The sequence below is a fragment of the Enhydra lutris genome, unplaced genomic scaffold (assembly GCF_002288905.1).
Source record: "Enhydra lutris kenyoni isolate GAN:26980312 unplaced genomic scaffold, ASM228890v2 scaffoldscaffold1, whole genome shotgun sequence".
Lineage (NCBI taxonomy): Eukaryota > Metazoa > Chordata > Mammalia > Carnivora > Mustelidae > Enhydra > Enhydra lutris.
Window position 1 is genome coordinate 83,039,328 of NW_019154085.1, and position 19,671 is coordinate 83,058,998.

The 19,671-nt window shown below is 36.2% G+C and overlaps 1 protein-coding gene across 2 annotated transcripts in view; it reads right to left on the minus strand.

Moving 5' to 3' along the window:
- LOC111148967 (methyl-CpG binding domain protein 5) overlaps positions 1 to 19,671 on the minus strand; it is a 205,030-nt gene that overhangs the window by 138,853 nt on the left and 46,506 nt on the right. For both annotated transcript variants that reach the window (XM_022505930.1, XM_022505853.1), the window contains exon 2: positions 5,505 to 5,626. The gene's annotated coding sequence lies outside the window, so the exon portion shown is untranslated. The remainder of the gene's footprint in view (positions 1 to 5,504; positions 5,627 to 19,671) is intronic.

Here is a 19,671-nt window from a genome sequence, read left to right on the forward strand (position 1 = left end):
TAAAGAAAAAAGGTAGAGGTAGAGTATAATGTCTCTTTTATTTATGTGTATCTTAATATATGATGCCTAGAAGTGATAAATTACTTTACCTGAATAAATGAAGACATCAGAAGGAAAAGTAGAAAGAGAAGTGAAGCTTAGTGGGAGAAGTTGGATCACAGAACTGATTTTAACCATGTGCTCAGTTTGATTTACAAACACACACACACCCCTTTTGGAGGTCTTCTATTACTCTTAAGATAAATACCAAAACCTAAACAAGGCCTACAGGGCCCTTTCTGTCTCACCAGCCTCATCTCATGTTCCCTCCCCTGTACTCTCTGTTTTAGTCACACCTCCATTCAGTTTCCTGAGCAAGCAAGGACCTCTAAGCTTCTGTCTGTGCTACTCCTTCCAGCTGAAATGTTTCTGGCCCAATATTCCATACTTCTGGACTGACTTATCCATTAGGGCCAGAAGGCACAAGTGCCTTGGGTGCACAATACCATTAGCGGCCCACCAAAATGTATTCTTTTAGAATGAGAAAAACAACCCCTTTAGATCAAAGAAAATATTTTAATATACCATACTACCATATTTCTCTCTATACCAGTATAATTACAAAATACAATTTTGAATATTTTTTTATGGAGGAAGGGGCCCACAAAAGCAAAAGTGTCTACTTAAGTTGTTAAAATGGCATCCACAACTCTTTTAAGCATATTTACATAATACGTAATGAAAGGGAGGGAATTAACAAAACAAAATATTTACCTAATTCACCCAGTATATCAAATACTATTACACCATAGTATAAATACCAAGGTCCCTGAATGTCCCATTCCCCCATTCTACTGACCTTGTGTGACTCCTACTCACCTCTCAGATCTCAGCTAAACTGACCCTTCTTCAGGTGAGTAAGGGACAGGTGGGGCTAGGTAGGGAGAGATAGGTAAGGGGGCTATGTGATCAGGCTCACAGAAATCCTAGAAATGCTGAGGCATAAGGAAACCAGAGATAAGGGAACAAACCAGACCACACTGCCCTTTGCATCAGAGATGGGGTCTTTCTATGGCAGTCACACGGTGACCACAAAGAATGACCAGACCCCAAAGAAGTAGTAAGCCATTAAAGATGTAATCACCAGTCCTTACTCAAACCAAGACATCACAAGAATGAAAAGACTACAAGCTCCTTGGTCAGTTCTAAATAAAAGACTGTCAATGGAAGCCCACATTGGCAACCCCATCAGTACCCCTCATTCCTGAGAGCTTTTTCTCTGTATCCTTGCTAAATAAAACTCTATCGCTTTACTCACCCTCTTTTGTCCGCGAGATTCATTTAGACTCTGTGAGACAAGAATCTCACTGTCCCACTTCACAGGGACAGGGACTCTGCTTGATTCTCCCAGGCAATATAAGGTCCCTATATATGTTCTCCCATCACCTTGTAATATGGAAATGATACAAATAATTGTGTAAATTTGCATTTAATGAAATCAGGAACCGTGTCTACCTCATTTACCACTATATCTGCAGCATAAAACCTTGTAGTCAGTGATGTGAGAGCCTGAAAGATTCAGGATTTTCCGCTTTGGCTCTCTCAAGTCCTTGTTCTGTTTTCTGATCCTTGATTTACTATTATTTAATCTCTTATTGACTGTTTCTTCATTTAAAAAATGGCAATAATAAGGGGAGTTATGAGCTAGAATGAGTCAGAACAGTACCTGCCACATAGTAAAGCCCAGCTTAAAAAAAAACCAAAAACTAGCTATTCTTCATGTTATTAGATTATTATTACTACATACTATTTTTTATACTATTACCATCATCATTATTATTCCATATACTGGGTGAATTAGGTAAAGATTCTTTGTTAGTTTTCCTCCCTTTTATATCTATTATGTAAATACATTTAAAAGAGTTGTGGATGCCATCTTAATAACTTAAGTCCCAAGTTTTTAGGAAAATCTTAGAGCAAATAGCTATAAAGACAGAAGAGAACTGAAGTTTTGGCTACTAAAAATACATAATTATCCATGAATTCAAGATGTCAGGGCTTTCAAAATACCCATACCCACCAATTCATAATTTTACATGATAAGATCAGGCTAGAAGAACATTTTTAGCAAAGAATAGTAAATCAGAATTCTCTCGAACACAGATTTCCAAGAAAATCTCATAAAAATGAGAGGTAGAATTTATTATCTTAAAAAAAAAAAACTTAACTATTTCCCTTAAATAGATGCTCTACAGAGTTGAACACAATTTTCGACAGTGATATTACTTTCTTGGGTTTTTAATTTTTTATACATAATTCCTTCTGCAGGTAAATAAAAATACATACCCCAAAGCAGTAAAAAAAAAATAAAGCAATAGTAACTGAAAAGCCTACCAAGGGTTTTCATTTTGGCAAACATTTATCTTACCATCTAAGCTTCAGACTCTTGAGATGGCCCTTGGGATAAAATGACAGACTCAGCTTTGATTCCCACTGGTATTTCACACAATACTGCACAACCTGAGGACCATTTTTTGAGGATAAACAACTGGCTAGGAGCAGGACAGTCCCCAGGCTTTGCCTGGGGCTTATAATCTCACCAAATCATTATTCAGAATCCCCCAGAAAAGCCTCCAGCTAAAACTGTGATTGTTATTTAGGACTAAACTTGCAAATTCAATTTTGAAAATCCTTTCTTCTTTCATGATTTCATTTTTTTGTTTAATTCATGTGTACCTTTAGATATCAACTACAGCAAGCATTAAAACCTAGAGCAACAGTCCATCTGTTTTCAATGTTGCTCTACCAATTTATAAAAAAAGATATTTTAATAGCAAAAATGCCCAAGGACTACACTGCATAATACATGCACCTAAAAATGCAAAATTCTTACTTAAAGGGGGTATGAAAAGCAGTGATAATGGAGAAGAGTTCTACAAATTTAGAATTTTGTAATACAGTTCTTATAAACCATTTTTTAACTTATAAAACCAAAACAGTTTTTATAAATGCAAAAATGAATTGAGGGATGCAACAGTCTCTGAAAATCAGGGAATAAGCTAGAGTCAAATCATACCACAAATTTTAGTTAGATCTTTCACTTTTTTTTTTTTTTAACTTAGGTTGTAAAGAATATTTCTTGCTATCTATCCTGCCAAAATGTTCTACTCTTGCTTTATTTCTAGGATCCACCATTGCAACCCTCTCTGTTCTTCCAGTAATTCTGTCTGCTTTAGTTGATAGCAACATATAATTTCTTACTGATTATAACACAAAAGAGTCTCCTCTCTAAAGAATAGCAATTAAAAGAGTGAGGGCCTTATGTCTCAGACTGCTTGGAAAAAGGGGACAATAATAATTGTTACCCCAAAGTATATTGTAAGGATAGGTGAGACAAATGACTTAAAGTATTTAGTAGATTGTCTGGTACATAGTAAGTATTCAAAAAATGTTATTGTTAATAATGAAACTTTTTAGAATCTTTACTTTATAAAGGTTTTCTGAGAAAACTAAAAAAAAAAAACCACATTTGTGTGACTTTGGACAAACTGAGTTAAACTCTGTTCTTTTGTTTTCTCACTCATAAAATGAAATAATCTGACAATATTAATCTAAAGGTCTTTCTTGACTGTAAAAACATATAATTTTATTTAGCTATAGTTAAGGTTCAGACTTATTTTCCTTCTCTGTTTTTAATGTATATTGACAGTTTTGTTTCTAGTTGAGACTAACTTGTTTTTTTGTATTCTTTTTCTTCGAGTAAGAACCACATGGGATGATGTTCTGCACTCCTACTTAGTATTCGTGGGGTATTTTCCCAATTGCTTATGATGAAGTACTACACTCATTATAAACCCCCATAGAAGACCCTAAGAGGTATAGCTTCCTTTTGAACTGATATCTTAAAAGTGAATCAGACATTAATTATACATAATATGTAAAAATTTGTGTTCTATCTAATCCAAGAATTAAAAAAAAACTTGTTATGTTTCTGGAGTGGAAGAGGTAAAGTTTTACTCAAAACTGCTAATCTTGTATGGCAAAAATGAAGCACATAAAATAAAAGTAAAACATCATATCAAAACATTAAAAAATGAAAAAAATATGAAAAAATAATTGTATCACGTGTGATTTGTAGTGTTAATACTCTTAAAATGATTCTTGATTCTTATTAATAAAGAAATAACATCAAAGACCCCTAAGAAAAATTTGGAATGGGGCATAAGTGAGATAGGCATAAAAGAAATATAAAAGACAAATAAAAAATACAAAGATATACATTTTACTAACAATCAAATAAATGAAAATTAGAATGCCATGTACTTTTCTCACTTCTCATTTCAGATTTATTTAAAAACAAAGATAGTCAATACCAATGACAAAAGTAAAGAGAAAGTGTCACTCTGATATACTATCGGTGGAAATGCAAATTGGGAGAGCCTTTCCATATATTTCCCCTTTGATCTACCAATTCCATTTTTAAGAATATACCATAAGCTAGCATTTTCCAAAGTGTTCAGTGGGATGTTGACGTGTTCTGATGTTACTTTGTGTGTGTGTGTGTAAAAGTCTAAATTTAATTTTAAATGTATATAATGGCACTTGAAAACTTTTCCTTTTTTAAGTAAACTTTATTTTTCAGAAAGTTTTAGCCTCCCAGCAAAATGGAGTGGAAAGTACAGCAATTTCCCATATTGCTCCCTGCCCCCATACAAGTACGACTTCTCCAACTAGCAACATCCTGCAGACAGATGCTATTTTAAGAAAGGATTCTATGGTCAAATATGTTTGATTACTAAGACCACTGTATATGACTATACATTGGTATTCTCCAAGATGGAGATTAATTGATGTGGTTCTTTATGTTATAGGCCATGGACCCCTTCTATCAGAGAGCATGCTTAGGAACTAAGGCTGTGCAACACTTTTGTAAACTGTCCTAAAAATATCATTAGACACAAGTACAAAGATGTATGGAAGAGAATGTTCACTGAAATCATGCTTAACACACACACAAAAAACCCTGGAAAGATCCCATATACTAAATAATTGGAAAATGGTTACATAATTTATGTCATAACCTTAAACTGGAATATTATATAACCACTAATAAGGGAAATGCAGATGATATTTACAGACATGAAAAACAGCAATAAATTAAGTAAAAGAAGCAATCTAGACAAAGACCATTTATAATCTATTGTTCCTAATTCTAATCATAATAATTATATTTATTATGATTATGTATTATGCATTATATACAAATATGTCAATAAATTCAGAAAGACAAATAACAAAATATAAAGAGTAATTATCACAGGCTATTGTCTTTTTTTCCCTAATGAACATCTATTAATTTTATAACAAATATTTTTTAAAGGCTATGTGTTTATATGTCTAAACTGGGGACATCTGGCATCTTATTTTATAGGTATCAGATGCTTTTCATATTTAATAAAAATTAAGTTCACAGTCAAGAAAACTATAATTATAAAGAATTCATAGAGAGAAAACACAATTCCTACCTTCTGGAGAGAAACTGATAAAAACATAACAAGTGCTGTGAGAGCCAGCAGCGTAATGGAGGCAGTAAATCTCTAGATGCTCTATGCCTTTATGAGTCCCTATAAGGGAGTACCTCTTCTCTCTGTAACAGAAATAACATAAACACACACATTTATTTAAAGGAGCAGCTGAAGGAATATCATCCTCAAGTATAGCTTGGAGCTATACAGGCTGCCTGTTTTCAAGTGGGATATCACAGGTGAACAGTTGGAAATATTACCACTTACTTTCTGTATGACCTTGGAAAAGTTACTTATTTTCTCTGTGTCTCAGTCTCCTCATCTGTAAGTGGGGATAATGATATTACCATCTATAAAGATTATATTCATAAAGTACTCATAACAGTGCCAGATACTGTTGCTATATATGTGATTTTTAAAAATAAAAAGTGGGATTGATTATATTAATAGAGATCCTTCACAGAGCACATTATTATCAGTGATATTTTACTTCTGTTACCATCTCAAAGTAATTCTCACCTCGATCCTGTGAGGCATTATTATTATTACTACTTGGCCCTCAGCTCTGCATACCAGAAAATTAATTTTATCAGCTTCCTAAACTGATACAAACTTACAAAAAAGCTGATCAATTTAAAATTTTTTGTGTGTGTTTCCAAAATGATATTCACTGGATAAAATACTATGTACTAATATCTAGTCTAATTAAGTACTGAACCACTTAGACATTACTTGATTAGTATAAAATTAAAGCAAGGAGAATTAAAAACTCGTATCAGACCTTAAGCCATAGTAGTATGATATGCTTTTCTAGTGTGTTACCAATTTCCTCTTACTCTTGATATTACACCTTGAGAAGGCACAGCATCACCAATGAAGTATTCTTTCCAAGAATATTTCATTTGAATCTAGTAATAAAAAAATTTTCAGGAAAATCTAAAATAAGGGCCACTTGCAAACACTGGCCCAGACTTAAAAATAAATATCAATGACATGATACAAAGAGGTTGGCAATTTTTCCATATTAAAGGATATTAAATGGATATGATAATGGAATACAATGAATAATCCATAATTAGATCTTGGATTAGAGAAAAAAAAGACAGTTATAATTACTGGACAATTGGGAAATCTAAAATGCAGACTCCAGAAATCTCTATCAGTGAATAAATTTAAAATTAACTTAGGTGGTTTGTACCTAGAAATAAAATTATTCATTCATGTATTTATATTCATCACAATTTATTAAATACCTATTCATTGTGATAGGCCTGAAGATAACAAAAGTTCCTGGGAGTAACAAACCCTAAAATATGTACATGGCTTAGCCAAAAAGATCAGGTTAAGGGTATTGAGGACCTTTTTAACTAAGTCTTTGTCAAGCACGTTAACAAAACAGCTAAACCATATCTGTTATATTTGAGACTCAGGCCCTCTTCCTACTGAAGTATTTTCCCTTCTAAAAGAAGGGAAAAATTAAGAACATTGGAGCAGGTTGCTAGTGCTTCATCCAGCCTTCAGTAAATTCCTACAAGAAGGAATGACCTATTTGGAAGCAGAGAAGGGGAAAAAAAGACAGCTTTGCCAAAAGAGCTACTTTCTGTCTGTGGCTGAGAATCAGATAATCCGAAGCTTGGCAGGTTGATAAAGCCAAATTATGTGTTTTATAAATTATCTTTTACTTCTTTTTTAATAGGCTATTTTCATGATGTAGAATTTGAAAGACACGAAGGGGCAGTGAAAATTTCTCTTCCAGTCTTGTCCCCTAGACAAGACTGTTTTCCCTCCTTAGAGGTAACTTCTGCTAACAGATTTCTTGTATTCTTCCAGAAATGTTTAATGCACTGCCATATCTACACTTGTGTGTACAGAAATGGTTATGCACACTGTTCTACACCTTGATTTCTTCATAGCACATTTTGTCAATGGGTCATCCCAGTACCATTGCCTTATTTTATATTATTATTATAAAACTATATTGTAAAAACTATAGACAAGAATACAAGGGGACATAAAGTTGTTTTCTCATGCAAAGGAAATAAGATAATGGCCACCAGGAAGAAAAGAGCATTGAGGTGTCTGAGTATAGAGTATTGAAGACAATAACTAAGGAATGTATCTGGGAAGATTTGTCTGAAGACATCTTTGGATTCTAAGCATGCCAGTGTATTGTGACAGAGCCCCTGAAAAGTTGCTGAAGCCTTTGCCATGAGAGGGGTGCAAAAGTGGCTAAGACTGAGCTGGCAGACATAAAGGAGAGGGCACGGCCCTTACTAGAGACCATGGCAATAGATCCAGTTTATGAAGTCCAGAGGCCAAACAAGGAATTATGCCTTTGTGGATGCTGGCACATTGGCCAAAATGTCAAGGGTCAAGCAATAACTCAATGGTGACAAGGAAGCAGAGAGAAGAGTACAGAAACCCACACTCATCCATTGATGCCAGGTATATAAGTCTCCCAGGAACCTGGAGAAGAGTAGAAGGGACAGAGAATCCTTTTAAGCTAAGGGGAAGAATCTTGGTTTAAAGCCTAAATCAATTCGATTTTACTTTAGAAGTAACCAAGCAACTACCAGTTGGTGAGATTAATTTTTCCTTTATCTGTGGAAATGGTGGTGGTGGGTGGTACCAGGAAAAGGAGCTTGTGAGAAAAGTCAATTTTTAGATATAGGCAAACTATATTTTACACACTTGAGATAAGCAACGATAACATTTAAATCTACATAGCCAGCTTATAGGCCTGTTACAAAAATTCAATGAAATGCTTGTAAAAAATGTACAAATAATAAAAGGTGTGATTTTCTGGTTATGATCTGTGACAGTAACTTTCCTTTAACTTCTTCCCAAGTTCTAGGGACCTTTAATACCATCCCATAATGCTAGATTTTGTATACATATTCACTTCCAAAGAGTATTAGCTTTAGAGTTAATGAATCCTGCTTTGTGGCCCACTGGCTGTATAAATTTGAGGAAATAGCTTAACTTCTCTGAGTCTTGGATTTTTAGGTATAAAACAGAATGACAGCATAGAAAATATAGTCAATAATATTGTATTAACATTGTATGATGAGTGCTCAGTAATGTATAGAATTGCCAAATCAATACACTGTACACCTGAAACTAAAATAACATTATATGTTAATTATACTTCAATTAAAAAATATATCCCTTCTCAATATTCTCAATATAAACCCATCCAATAACCAATATGTATTTTCAAAAAAATGTATGATAATAAAAAATTATTTCATACAGGTATGTATCAAGTACAACACATTGTTTGGCCAATGGTTGGTGGACCTACTATTTTCTCTAAAGCATAGAGAAAACATAAAAAACATAAAACATAGTTTTATGTTGCCCAGTTTTTGATTTGAAAAGTTTGACCATGTTGTATGTCCTTACCATACAAGACTGAGCTCTATAAAGTAAGGCTCCTTGTTACTGTTTTCAGGCTGATGGAGTATAAACATCCCCATATACCATGAAGGAAGCAGGTCTCTGTCATAATAAAAGCATTCAAATATAAAATATAAACATAAATAGCAATCTTCTTAAATCTTACCCTGAGACTGAGCATAGGAATTAGTTATAATTATCTCCCATTTCCTCTAAATAGAAATTGTTTTTTTAAAAAAAGGTATTTACCTCAAATCTAACAACCATTAAAAAGAAATTACTCAGTGGATAATAAGATCCACAATCAATAATGATTTCTGATTAAAAAGGTAGATTGGACATACACATTTAACTCCATTCATTTTCAAACCATACTAAAATATAGTATTAAAAATTTTGTTAAAAAGCATAAACGAAGGAAGAAAAAGAGAGTGAGCAGTGAATGACTTAATGATGATAACCAAAATTTGGAAGCTAGAAGACAGAAGTGTGATAGCTAACTGATAGCAGATTCAAACAAGTTGAATCCTAACCCAGCAGTAGGTAAAGCTGGGAAGCAATTTTATTTGCAGTAGTTTCCAAAATACTTGGGAATTGGTGGCACCTAAATTTCTGGAAGCAGGTTAAATAACAGTAAGCCTGGTTAGAAACCAATTTAAGAATCAATCTCTCGCATTCGTTTTCTACCATTCACAGTTAGACAAGTCCTCCTCCCTCTCTTATCTTGGCAGAAGACTAAATGTTTATTCTTTGGAGTGTGTAAAACAGAAGATTCCCCAACTAGCAAATTTTGAAGAATTCTGGAGGGAAGATTATTCTACTGAAAATAGAACTGAATGAAGTTTTATATGACAAATATTAAGACTCCCAAGTCCTCTACTACTGGGTTTGCAGAATGCTAGTAGCCCATCATAAAAGATGGAACCTGAAACAAACAAATGAACAAACAAAATAAGCAAACAAACAGAAAATAGAACTGTTCAGGAAAAGAGAATTTCAAAAAAATTACCTTTTTAAAAAAATATTTTATTTATTCATTTGAGAGAGAGGGACAGAGAGAGCACAAGCGAGGGGAGAAGCAGGCTCCCTGCTAACATGGGACCCTGATGTGGGGCTTGATCCCAGGACCTGGAGATCATGACCTGAGCTGAAGGCAGATGCTTAAGCCTTTCAAAAAATTATCTTTAAAGAGATAAGAGAAGAACTGCATCCATGAAACAAAAACAGATTGTTTAAAAAAAGAAAAAGAGAAAACACTCAGGAGACAAGAAAAGTGCCGCTGGGAAACAAAATTATGATAGAAATGTAAGGTTGGAAGATCTCCCAGCAAATGAAGAGATTGATGGAAAGAATATAGGAGAGAAAGGATAAGAAAATTAGAAGACCAATCTAGAAGGTTCAACATCCAAATAACAGAAAAAGAGAAAAGAAAACAGAGAAAAAATTATCTAAGAAATAACTCATGGAAAATTTTCTGAATTAAAGAATAAGAATTTCTAGATTAAAAGGGCTCACTGGGCGCTTAGCCAAATTAATGAAAATAGACTCTCTACAGGCCACATAACAAAATTTCAGAACTTCGTGACAAACAAAATTGTAAAAGCTTCCAGAAAGGAAAAATATATAAGAAAGTAGAATGTCTTTCAGATTTTCAACACTGGAAACTAAAAGACAATGGAGACAGATCATAAAAATTTTGAAAGAAAATAAATTTCAAACCAGAGTTCTGTATTTAGCCATAATATCAATCAAATATCAGTAAAGCTGAAAGATATTTTCAGAGAGACAAGATCAAAGCTATTGGTAGATGTGCTCCATCTAAATGAGAGGAAATGAAGACGGAAAAGACATTAAAAACAAGAGTTTCAACTCAAAACAGGAACAAAAGAAGCCCCAAGGTGATAATGAAAAGTAATTTTTGCTGTATGGGACAGAGGCCGCAACTGAATCAGAAACAAGTACATTGAACAAAGCAAATGAAAAAACAAGATAATTATTAATTTTAGGGAAAACAAAGAATCAGAAACATGATGTGGTTCAGTCATAAATTAATTTATAAAAAACAATTTTATAATTTTATAAATAATTTTTTTATTAACTTAATTATTAAGTTATAAAATGTGCTTAATTAAAAGTTAAACATCAAAATCATGGTATAACTATATTGAGAAGATGATGTATTTGGATTTAATTCAATAGCTTCCATAGTGAGAAATTAATAGATTACATGCAAAGCTGAAAAAAATCAAGAAGTAGAAATAATCATATTATTTAGAGATATTCTTTTTCATAAATATAAAAAGGAACAGCTAAAAATGAACTGAAAATGATAGCTTCTGAGAATTAGAAAAATGGTGGAAGGTTTGCAGAGCAGGGGACTGCTGCTGGGTTTTTTTTTTTTTCAGTCTCATAGGATGGCTTGATTTTTTAAACCATGTCCCTGTGTAACTTTGATATACACAAAACCAACCAAAAAAACAGCATAAGATTGCCATTAACAATAATCTGTGGAAACTTAGCAGGCATTTACAAATTCTTAAGTGTCACTGTAGATAAACTGTTTTATTATATAGCCTTACAGGATAAGTTTCTGGAAAAAAAAATGTTGAGGCAGACAAACATCTGCTTTGGCAGTCAGCCCATGGCAGGCATCTAAACATTACTACTTTAGTTGGTAACAATGAAAAACAAAAATGGGCACTGTACAGGGTCCTAGACTTTCTAGGTTCTACCTCATTTTTAGTTATATAATTTTGGACAAGATATTAAACCTCTTTTTGCTTAAGATTTCTTAAGAATAAAATCCTTACTTCACAATAATGTGAGTGTTAATTGACACAGGAACAGTGCTTAGTACAGTGCCTGAGACATAATGAACAGTTAATAAATATTTGCTATTTTAATTTTTTTTTTAAGTTTTATTTATTCATTTGACAGAGATCACAAGTAGGCAGAGAGGCAGGCAGAGAGAGAGAGGAGGAAGCAGGCTCCCTGCCGAGCAGAGAGCCCGATGTGGGGCTCGATCCCAGGACCCTGAGATCATGACCTGAGCCAAAGGCAGAGGTTTAACCCACTGGGCCACCCAGGTGCCCCTGCTATTTTAATTTTAATTCCAAATTCCTAACTCTCAGTTGTAAGAATTACATCCAATGTATCTCCTTCCACTCCCTTCCATGAACTTTGGAACAATTTATGTTCCATGTACGTCTTTTTCATCTACCCCACAGAGATCAGACTCAATTATTACCCTAAAATCGATCATGTCTGGTCTACTTTGAAACAAAGACTAGAAGTAAGTGTGATACCTGGAACCACATCTTTTCTTATCCAAACTGCTTTCCCTTTGTTTTATAGCAGCCAGGTGCAGGATTTGTAGCCAGAAGACCTAAATTTGGGTAGGTCTTTCAGAAAATATTTTCAGAGTATTACTTTTCTCACCTGTAAAGTAGACATGAAAATACCTGCTGGAAAGGACATTTGATGTTTGCCTCCCTACCATGCTTCCATGCTTTCCTTCTACTTCCAGTAACTGCATCCTGATTTTTCTTTGGAAAACTCACCCATTTCCCAGCTCTGGAGGAGGGTTTAAGTGGAGAAACACATCAGCATATTACCCTAACCCCTGTCCACAGTTATATGTTCAAGGATGAGCACTTAACCAAATGAGGACCAGTGACACTTAAAACTCTCAGTGTCACCAAGCGTGGAGCTGAGAGTTGAGCTGATTCAGCTCCAAATTAGCCTAGCTGAAAGACCATTCCATGCTATGAGCCAAAATATCCTGTTGTAGTCCAAGCCTCTGTGTGTGTGTGTGTGTGTGTGTGTGTGTGTGTGGTGGGAGGGGGTGAGCAGAGAGGGAGAATGTTCTTCATTGCAACCAAATGAGTCTTGACTCCTACCTACCTTATAAGTATTATCTCCACTATTTCTAGGATCAACTGAGATGATAAATAAATTTAAAAATTTGGTAAACATAAAGCTATATGCAAATGTTAACTGTTATTACCACAGTTTTTAATAACTTAAGCCCAACTTCTTCACAAAGCAAATGATGTCTTACAACTGATATGCAAAAGATTTTCACAAAAACCAAAGTACCCTATTTAAGGTCTGGATGTGTTGGATATTATTTGTGAACATATATTGTGTATAAAAACATAAGAATATGCAGTTGTTCAAATCATTCCAGGTCATGCATGTGACAGCAGCTCAGATTGCTTCCTTGTTCATCAAACTTAAAAGGTTAGCCTTGTAAATCCTAAATCTCTATTTTACCCTTTGATATTTATGGCTATATGCTCCATAAACCTGTGAGAATCTCCCTGAAAATAAGTATTCTGTAGTAGTTTCTTTTTTTTTTTTTTTTTTAAATTTTTATTTATTTATTTGTCAGAAAGATAGAGAGAGCACAGGCAGAGTGGCAGGCAGAGGCAGAGGGAGAAGCAGGCTCCCCACAGAACAAGGAGCCCGATGTGGGACTCGATCCTAGAACGCTGGGATCATGACCTGAGCCGAAGGCAGCTGCTTAACCAACTGAGCCACCCAGGCGTCCCTGTAGTAGTTTCTTAAAACTGAATTTTAGGACTGGAATCAAGATGGCGGAGAAGTAGCAGGCTGAGACTACTTCAGGTAGCGGGAGATCAGCTAGATAGCTTATCTAAAGATTGCAAACACCTACAAATCCAACGGGAGATCGAAGAGAAGAAGAACAGCAACTCTAGAAACAGAAAATCAACCACTTTCTGAAAGGTAGGACTGGCGGAGAAGTGAATCCAAAGCGACGGGAAGATAGACCGCGGGGGGAGGGGCCGGCTCCCGGCAAGCACTGGAGCAACAGAGCACAAAATCGGGACTTTTAAAAGTCTGTTCCGCTGAGGGACATCGCTCCAGAGGCTTAACCAGGGTGAAGCCCACGCAGGGTCAGTGTGGCCTCAGGTCCCCCAGGGTCACAGAAGGATCGGGGGCGTCTGAGTGTCGCAGAGCTTACAGGTATTAGAATGGGGAAGCTGGCTACAGAGACAGAGCCGAGGAGTAAGCTCTAATCTCGGGGTTACCTTGAACCGGTTGCAGGCTCTGTCAGCTCGGAGCGCGGCCGGAGGCCAGGGTGACGGGAGTCATTGGGCGCTGTTCTCTGAGGGCGCACTGAGGAGTGGGGCCCCGGGCTCTCGGCTCCTCTGGGCCGGAGACCGGGAGGCCACCATCTTCATTCCCGCCCTCCGGAACTCTACGGAAAGCGCTCAGGGGACAAAAGCTCCCGAAAGCAAACCCGAGCGGATTACTCAGACCGGCCCTGGGTAAGGGCGGTGCAACGCTGCCTGGGGCAAAGACACTTGAGAATCACTACAACAGGCCCCTCCCCCCAGAAGATCAACAAGAAACCCAGCCAGGACTAAGTTCACCTACCAAGGAGTGTAGTTTCAATACCAAGGAGAGCAGCGGAATTCCAGAGGAGGAGAAAGCAAAGCACGGAACTCATGACTTTCTCCCCATGATTCTTTAGCCTTGCAGTTAATTTAATTTTTTTTTCTTTTTCAATTTTTTTTCTTCTTCTGCTAAAGTTTTTTAACTTTTACCCTTTTCTTTTTTAACATTTTTAAACTAGTTTATCTAATATATATATATTTTTTCCTTTTTATATTTTTTCTTTATTGATTTTCTTTTTTTAATTGTTTCTTTTTTTTTTTCTTTCTGAACCTCTTTTTATCCCCTTTCTCCTCCCTCATGATTTGGGATCTCTTCTGATTTGGCTAAAGCATATTTTCCTGGGGTTGTTGCCACCCCTTTAGTATTTTACTTGCTCCTTCATATACTCTTATCTGGACAAAATGACAAGGCGGAAAAATTCACCACAAAAAAAAGAACAAGAGGCAGTTCCAAAGGCTAGGGACCTAATCAATACAGACATTGGTAATATGTCAGATCCAGAGTTCAGAATGACTTTTCTCAAGGTTCTAGCCGGGCTCGAAAAAGGCATGGAAGATATTAGAGAAACCCTCTCGGGAGATAGAAAAGCCCTTTCTGGAGAAATAAAAGAACTAAAATCTAACCAAGTTGAAATCAAAAAAGCTATTAATGAGGTGCAAACAAAAATGGAGGCTCTCACTGCTAGGATAAATGAGGCAGAAGAAAGAATTAGCAATATAGAAGACCAAATGACAGAGAATAAAGAAGCTGAGCAAAAGAGGGACAAACAGCTACTGGACCATGAGGGGAGAATTCGAGAGATAAGTGACACCATAAGACGAAACAACATTAGAATAATTGGGATCCCAGAAGAAGAGGAAACAGAGAGGGGAGCAGAAGGTATATTGGAGAGAATTATTGGAGAGAATTTCCCCAATATGGCAAAGGGAACAAGCATCAAAATCCAGGAGATTCAGAGAACCCCCCTCAAAATCAATAAGAATAGGTCCACACCCCGTCACCTAATAGTAAAATTTACAAGTCTTAGTGACAAAGAGAAGATCCTGAAAGCAGCCCGGGAAAAGAAGTCCGTAATGTACAATGGTAAAAATATTAGATTGGCAGCAGACCTATCCACAGAGACCTGGCAGGCCAGAAAGAGCTGGCATGATATATTCAGAGTACTAAACGAGAAAAACATGCAGCCAAGAATACTATATCCAGCTAGGCTATCATTGAAAATAGAAGGAGAGATTAAAAGCTTCCAGGACAAACAAAAACTGAAAGAATTTGCAAATACCAAACCAGCTCTACAGGAAATATTGAAAGGGGTCCTCTAAGCAAAGAGAGACCCTAAAAGTAGTAGGTCAGAAAGAAACAGAGACAATATACAATAACAGTCACCTTACAGGCAATACAATGGCACTAAATTCATCTCTCTCAATAGTTACCCTGAATGTTAATGGGCTAAATGACCCAATCAAAAGACACGGGGTATCAGAATGGATAAAAAAACAAAACCCATCTATATGTTGCCTACAAGAAACTCATCTTAAACCCGAAGACACCTCCAGATTTAAAGTGAGGGGGTGGAAAAGAATTTACCATGCTAATGGACATCAGAAGAAAGCAGGAGTGGCAATCCTTATATCAGATCAATTAGATTTTAAGCCAAAGACTATAATAAGAGATGAGGAAGGACACTATATCATACTCAAAGGAATTGTCCAACAAGAAGATCTAACAATTTTAAATATCTATGCCCCTAATGTGGGAGCAGCCAACTATATAAACCAATTAATAACAAAATCAAAGAAACATATCGACAGTAATACAATAATAGTAGGGGACTTTAACACTCCCCTCACTGAAATGGACAGATCATCCAAGCAAAAGGTCAACAAGGAAATAAAGGCCTTAAATGACACACTGGACCAGATGGACATCACAGATATATTCAGAACATTTCATCCCAAAGCAACAGAATACACATTCTTCTCTAGTGCACATGGAACATTCTCCAGAATAGATCACATTCTTGGTCCTAAATCAAGTCTCAACTGTTATCAAAAGATTGGAATCATTCCCTGCATATTTTCAGACCACAATGCTCTGAAGCTAGAACTCAATCACAAGAGGAAATTTGGAAAGAACCCAAATACATGGAGACTAAACAGCATCCTTCTAAAGAATGAATGGGTCAACCAGGAAATTAAAGAAGAATTGAAAAAATTCATGGAAACAAACGAGAATGAAAACACAATGGTTCAAAATCTGTGGGACACAACAAAGGCAGTCCTGAGAGGAAAATATATAGCGGTATAAGCCTTTCTCAAGAAACAAGAAAGGTCTCAGGTACACAACCTAACCCTACACCTAAAAGAGCTAGAGAAAGAACAAGAAAGAAACCCTAAACCCAGCAGGAGAAGAGAAATCATAAAGATCAGAGCAGAAATCAATGAAATAGAAACCAAAAACACAATAGAACAAATCAACGAAACTAGGAGCTGGTTCTTTGAAAGAATTAATAAGATCGATAAACCCCTGGCCAGACTTATCAAAAAGAAAAGAGAAAGGACCCAAATAAATAAAATCATGAATGAAAGAGGAGAGATCACAACTAACACCAAAGAAATACAGACAATTATAAGAACATACTATGAGCAACTCTACGCCAACAAATTTGACAATCTGGAAGAAATGGATGCATTCCTAGAGACATATAAACTACCACAACTGAACCAGGAAGAAATAGAAAACCTGAACAGACCCATAACCAGTAAGGAGATTGAAACAGTCATCAAAAATCTCCAAACAAACAAAAGCCCAGGGCCAGACGGCTTCCCGGGGGGAATTCTACCAAACATTTAAAGAAGAACTAATTCCTATTCTCCTGAAACTGTTCCAAAAAATAGAAATGGAAGGAAAACTTCCAAACTCATTTTATGAGGCCAGCATCACCTTGATCCCAAAATGAGACAAGGATCCCATCAAAAAAGAGAACTACAGACCAATATCCTTGATGAACACAGATGCAAAAATTCTCACCAAAATACTAGCCAATAGGATTCAACAGTACATTAAAAGGATTATTCACCACGACCAAGTGGGATTTATTCCAGGGCTGCAAGGTTGGTTCAACATCCGCAAATCAATCAATGTGATACAACACATTAATAAAAGAAAGAACAAGAACCATATGATACTCTCCATAGATGCTGAAAAAGCATTTGACAAAGTACAGCATCCCTTCCTGATCAAAACTCTTCAAAGTGTAGGGATAGAGGGCACATACCTCAATATTATCAAAGCCATCTATGAAAAACCCACCGCAAATATCATTCTTAATGGAGAAAAACTGAAAGCTTTTCCGCTAAGGTCAGGAACACGGCAGGGATGTCCGTTATCACCACTGCTATTCAACATAGTACTAGAAGTCCTAGCCTCAGCAATCAGACAACAAAAGGAAATTAAAGGCATCCAAATCGGCAAAGAAGAAGTCAAACTATCACTCTTCGCAGATGATATGATACTATATGTGGAAAACCCAAAAGACTCCACTCCAAAACTGCTAGAACTTGTACAGGAATTCAGTAAAGTGTCAGGATATAAAATCAATGCACAGAAATCAGTTGCATTTCTCTACACCAACAACAAGACAGAAGAAAGAGAAATTAAGGAGTCAATCCCATTTACAATTGCACCCAAAACTATAAGATACCTAGGAATAAATCTAACCAAAGAGACTAAGAATCTATACACAGAAAACTATAAAGTACTCATGAAAGAAATTGAGGAAGACACAAAGAAATGGAAAAATGTTCCATGCTCTTGGATTGGAAGAACACATATTGTGAAAATGTCTATGCTACCTAAAGCAGTCTACACATTTAATGCGATTCCTATCAAAGTACCATCCATTTTTTTCAAAGAAATGGAACAAATAATCCTAAAATTTATATGGAACCAGAAAAGACCTCGAATAGCCAAAGGAATATTGAAAAAGAAAGCCAAAGTTGGTGGCATCACAATTCCGGACTTCAAGCTCTATTACAAAGCTGTCATCATCAAGACAGCATGGTACTGGCACAAAAACAGACACATAGATCAATGGAACAGAATAGAGAGCCCAGAAATAGACCCTCAACTCTATGGTCAACTAATCTTCGACAAAGCAGGAAAGAATATCCAGTGGAAAAAAGACAGCCTCTTCAATAAATGGTGTTGGGAAAATTGGACAGCCATATGCAGAAAAATGAAATTGGATCATTTCCTTACACCACACACGAAAATAGACTCAAAATGGATGAAGGATCTCAATGTGAGAAAGGAATCCATCAAAATCCTTGAGGAGAACACAGGCAGCAACCTCTTCGACCTCAGCTGCAGCAACATCTTCCTAGGAACATCGCCAAAAGCAAGGGAAGCAAGGGCAAAAATGAACTATTGGGATTTTATCAAGATCAAAAGCTTTTGCACAGCAAAGGAAACAGTTAACAAAACCAAAAGACAACTGACAGAATGGGAGAAGATATTTGCAAATGACATATCAGATAAAGGGCTAGTGTCCAAAATCTATAAAGAACTTAGCAAACTCAACACCCAAAGAACAAATAATCCAATCAAGAAATGGGCAGAGGACATGAACAGATATTTCTGCAAAGAAGACATCCAGATGGCCAACAGACACATGAAAAAGTGCTCCACATCACTCGGCATCAGGGAAATACAAATCAAAACCACAATGAGATATCACCTCACACCAGTCAGAATGGCTAAAATTAACAAGTCAGGAAATGACAGATGCTGGCGAGGATGCGGAGAAAGGGGAACCCTCCTACACTGTTGGTGGGAATGCAAGCTGGTGCAACCACTCTGGAAAACAGCATGGAGGTTCCTCAAAATGTTGAAAATAGAACTACCCTATGACCCAGCAATTGCACTGCTGGGTATTTACCCTAAAGATACAAACGTGGTGATCCGAAGGGGCACGTGCACCCGAATGTTTATAGCAGCAATGTCTACAATAGCCAAACTATGGAAAGAACCTAGATGTCCATCAACAGACGAATGGATAAAGAAGATGTGGTATATATACACAATGGAATACTATGCAGCCATCAAAAGAAATGAAATCTTGCCATTTGCGACGACGTGGATGGAACTAGAGGGTATCGTGCTTAGCAAAATAAGTCAATCGGAGAAAGACAACTATCATATGATCTCCCTGATATGAGGGAGAGGAGATGCAACATGGGGTGTTAAGGGGGTAGGAGAAGAGCAAATGGAACAAGATGGAATTGGGAGGGAGACAAACCATAAGTGACTCTTAATCTCACAAAACAAACTGAGGGTTGATGGGGGG